This window comes from Fundulus heteroclitus, unplaced genomic scaffold, assembly GCF_011125445.2.
Source record: "Fundulus heteroclitus isolate FHET01 unplaced genomic scaffold, MU-UCD_Fhet_4.1 scaffold_778, whole genome shotgun sequence".
Taxonomy (NCBI): domain Eukaryota; kingdom Metazoa; phylum Chordata; class Actinopteri; order Cyprinodontiformes; family Fundulidae; genus Fundulus; species Fundulus heteroclitus.
Genome location: NW_023397228.1, coordinates 1 through 5,000, shown reverse-complemented (window position 1 = coordinate 5,000; position 5,000 = coordinate 1).

The window sequence follows — 5,000 nt, the reverse complement described above, 5'->3', positions numbered from 1 at the left end:
ACTCCAGCTGATTTCGTATCCACCCCATGCTGGAGGACTTAGAAAAAAAACCAAGAATTGTACCCATGGTATGGCTGGGATGAGCTACTCCAGTTGATTTCGTATCCACCCCATGCTGGACTTCCAGGGCTGGAAGGGAGCTTTCCAGCCTCACTAGCCCAGCCAAGGTGCACTATTCTGGGGCAGAGCTGCGTGACACAGACCCCCCCCTATGCTGGAGGTGGGACTTTTTTTCTTTTTTTGTCTTTTCTTTTCTCTTTTATCATCATCATTATTAATATCATTATTAATATTATTATAACTGTTTTTTTTTAACTTTTTTTTTATTATTATTATTATTATTATTATTATTATTATTATTATTATTATTATTATATGTTTCTTTTTTCTCCTTTGAGCTACTCCAGTTGATTTCGTATCCACCCCATGCTGGAGAACTTAGAAAAAAAAATCAAAATTGTTCCCATGGTAAAGCAGGGATGAGCTACTCCAGCTGATTTCGTATCCACCCCATGCTGGAGAACTTAGAAAAAAAAATCAAAATTGTACCCATGGTATGGCTGGGATGAGCTACTCCAGCTGATTTCGTATCCACCCCATGCTGGACTTCCAGGGCTGGAAGGGAGCTGTCCAGCCTCACTAGCCCAGCCAAGGTGCACTATTCTGGGGCAGAGCTGCGTGACACAGACCCCCCCTATGCTGGAGGTGGGACTTTTTTTTCTTTTTTGTCTTTTCTTTTCTCTTTTATCATCATCATTATTAATATCATTATTAATATTATTATAACTGTTTTTTTTTTAACTTTTTTATTTATTATTATTATTATTATTATTATTATTATTATTATTATATGTTTCTTTTTTCTCCTTTGAGCTACTCCAGTTAAATTCGTATCCACCCCATGCTGGAGAACTTAGAAAAAAAAATCAAAATTGTTCCCATGGTAAAGCAGGGGATGAGCTACTCCAGCTGATTTCGTATCCACCCCATGCTGGAGAACTTAGAAAAAAAAATCAAAATTGTACCCATGGTATGGCTGGCATGAGCTACTCCAGTTGATTTCGTATCCACCCCATGCTGGACTTCCAGGGCTGGAAGGGAGCTTTCCAGCCTCACTAGCCCAGCCAAGGTGCACTATTCTGGGGCAGAGCTGCGTGACACAGACCCCCCCCCCCTATGCTGGAGGTGGGACTTTTTTTCTTTTTTGTCTTTTCTTTTCTCTTTTATCATCATCATTATTAATATCATTATTAATATTATTATAACTGTTTTTTTTTTAACTTTTTTATTTATTATTATTATTATTATTATTATTATTATTATTATTATTATTATATGTTTCTTTTTTCTCCTTTGAGCTACTCCAGTTAAATTCGTATCCACCCCATGCTGGAGAACTTAGAAAAAAAAATCAAAATTGTTCCCATGGTAAAGCTGGGATGAGCTACTCCAGCTGATTTCGTATCCACCCCATGCTGGAGAACTTAGAAAAAAAAACCAAGAATTGTACCCATGGTATGGCTGGCATGAGCTACTCCAGTTGATTTCGTATCCACCCCATGCTGGACTTCCAGGGCTGGAAGGGAGCTGTCCAGCGTCACAAGCCCAGCCAAGGTGCACTATTCTGGGGCAGAGCTGCGTGACACAGACCCCCCCTGTGCTGGAGGTGGGACTTTTTTTCTTTTTTGTCTTTTCTCTTCTCTTTTATCATCATCATTATTAATATCATTATTAATATTATTATAACTGTTTTTTTTTTTTACTTTTTTATTTATTATTATTATTATTATTATTATTATTATTATTATTATTATTATTATTATTATATGTTTCTTTTTTCTCCTTTGAGCTACTCCAGTTAAATTCGTATCCACCCCATGCTGGAGAACTTAGAAAAAAAAAATCAAAATTGTTCCCATGGTAAAGCTGGGATGAGCTACTCCAGCTGATTTCGTATCCACCCCATGCTGGAGAACTTAGAAAAAAAACCAAGAATTGTACCCATGGTATGGCTGGGATGAGCTACTCCAGTTGATTTCGTATCCACCCCATGCTGGACTTCCAGGGCTGGAAGGGAGCTGTCCAGCGTCACAAGCCCAGCCAAGGTGCACTATTCTGGGGCAGTGCTGCGTGACACAGACCCCCCCTGTGCTGGAGGTGGGACTTTTTTTCTTTTTTGTCTTTTCTCTTCTCTTTTATCATCATCATTATTAATATCATTATTAATATTATTATAATTGTTTTTTTTTTTTTTTTGTTTTTTTTTTTTTTACTTTTTTTATTTTTATTATTATTTTAATTCTGGTTCCCATCCCCTCCACACGCAGCATGGATCTCCAGGAAGCAGCAGCCCGCTCTGGGTCTTTGCCCAGCAGCATGAGCCTGCTCTGGGTCTCCTATCCTCCACATGCAGCATGGATCTCCCAGCAGCAGCAGCAGCAGCAGCAGCAGCAGCAACAACAGTCTGCCCTGGGTCTGCTAACCTCCACATGCAGCATGGATCTCCAGGCAGCAGCAGCCCGCTCTGGGTCTTTGCCCAGCAGCATGAGCCTGCTCTGGGTCTCCTATCCTCCACATGCAGCATGGATCTCCCCGCAGCAGCAGCAGTCTGCCCTGGGTCTGCTAACATCCACATGCAGCATGGATGTCCCAGGCAGCAGGAGCCTGCTCTGCTCTGGGTCTTTGCCCAGCAGCATGAGCCTGCCCTGGGTCTGCTAACCTCCACATCCAGCATGGATCTCCCCACAGCAGCATGAGCCTGCTCTGGGTCTCCACATGCAGCATGGATCTCCCAGGCAGGAGCAGCCTGCTCTGGGTCTCCTAACCTCCACATCCAGCATGGATCTCCCAGGCAGCAGGAGCAGCCTGCTCTGGGTCTCCACATGCAGCATGGATCTCCAGGCAGCAGCAGCAGTCTGCCCTGGGTCTGCTAACATCCACATGCAGCATGGATCTCCAGGCAGCAGCGGCCCGCTCTGGGTCTTTGCCCAGCAGCATGAGCCTGCTCTGGGTCTCCTATCCTCCACATGCAGCATGGATCTCCCCGCAGCAGCAGCAGCCTGCCCTGGTTCTCCTAACCTCCACATCCAGCATGGATGTCCCCGCAGCAGCATGAGCCCGCTCTGGGTCTTTGCCCAGCAGCATGAGCCTGCCCTGGGTCTGCTAACCTCCACAGCCAGCATGGATCTCCCAGCAGCATGAGCCTGCTCTGGGTCTCCACATGCAGCATGGATGTCCCAGGCAGCAGGAGCAGCCTGCTCTGGGTCTCCTAACCTCCACATCCAGCATGGATCTCCCAGGCAGCAGCAGCCCGCTCTGGGTCTGCTAACCTCCACATCCAGCATGGATCTCCCAGGCAGCAGCAGCCTGCTCTGGGTCTCCTAACCTCCACATCCAGCATGGATCTCCCCACAGCAGCAGCATGAGCTGCTCTGGGTCTCCTAACCTCCACATGCAGCATGGATCTCCCAGGCAGCAGCAGCCCGCTCTGGGTCTCCTAACCTCCACATCCAGCATGGATCTCCCCACAGCAGCATGAGCCTGCTCTGGGTCTCCTAACCTCCACATCCAGCATGGATCTCCCAGGCAGCAGCAGCCTGCTCTGGGTCTGCTAACCTCCACATGCAGCATGGATCTCCCCACAGCAGCATGAGCCTGCTCTGGGTCTCCTAACCTCCACATCCAGCATGGATCTCCCAGGCAGCAGCAGCCTGCTCTGGGTCTGCTAACCTCCACATGCAGCATGGATCTCCCCACAGCAGCATGAGCCTGCTCTGGGTCTCCTAACCTCCACATCCAGCATGGATCTCCCAGGCAGCAGCAGCCTGCTCTGGGTCTGCTAACCTCCACATGCAGCCTGGATCTCCAGCCAGCAGCATGAGCCTGCTCTGGGTCTCCTAACCTCCACATGCAGCATGGATCTCCCAGGCAGCAGCAGCCCGCTCTGGGTCTCCTAACCTCCACATCCAGCATGGATCTCCCCACAGCAGCATGAGCCTGCTCTGGGTCTCCTAACCTCCACATGCAGCATGGATCTCCCAGGCAGCAGCAGCCCGCTCTGGGTCTCCTAACCTCCACATGCAGCATGGATCTCCCCACAGCAGCATGAGCCTGCTCTGGGTCTCCTAACCTCCACATGCAGCATGGATCTCCCAGGCAGCAGCAGCCTGCTCTGGGTCTGCTAACCTCCACATGCAGCATGGATCTCCCCACAGCAGCATGAGCCTGCTCTGGGTCTCCTAACCTCCACATGCAGCATGGATCTCCCAGGCAGCAGCAGCCTGCTCTGGGTCTGCTAACCTCCACATGCAGCATGGATCTCCAGCCAGCAGCATGAGCCTGCTCTGGGTCTGCTAACCTCCACACGCAGCATGGATCTCCCACAGCAGCAGCAGCCTGCTCTGGGTCTGCTAACCTCCACATGCAGCATGGATGTCCACCAGCAGCAGCAGTCCGCTCTGGGTCTTGTCCCAGGCAGCATGAGCCTGCTTGGGTCTCCTAGCCTCCACAATGCAGCATTGATCTCCCCCGCAGCAGCAGCCCTGCTCTGGGGTCTGTCCCCAGGCATGCATAAGCCTGCCCTGGTTCTCCTAAACGCCACAGCCCGCAATGGGATATCCAGCAATAGCATGAGCCGCTCTGGGTCTCAACTCCAACATGCAGCATGGATTTTCGCCCACAGCAGCTGAGCCGCTCTGGGCTTCAACCTCCAACATTCAGCTGGATCTCCAGGCCAGCAGCAGCCTGATCGTGGTCTGATAACCTCAACATGCAGCCATGGATTTTCCCACCGCAGATGAGCCTCCGCTTGGGTTCCTAACCCCATCCACATGGATCTCCCAGGCAGCAGCAGCCTGCTGGGTCTGCTACCTCAAATGCAGCTGGATCTCCAGCAAGCAGAATGAGCCTGACTGGGTTCTGCTAACATCAAGCAGCATGGATCTCCGCCAGCAGCAGCAGGCTGCTCGGGTCTGCTAACTCCACATGCAGCCGCTCTGGGT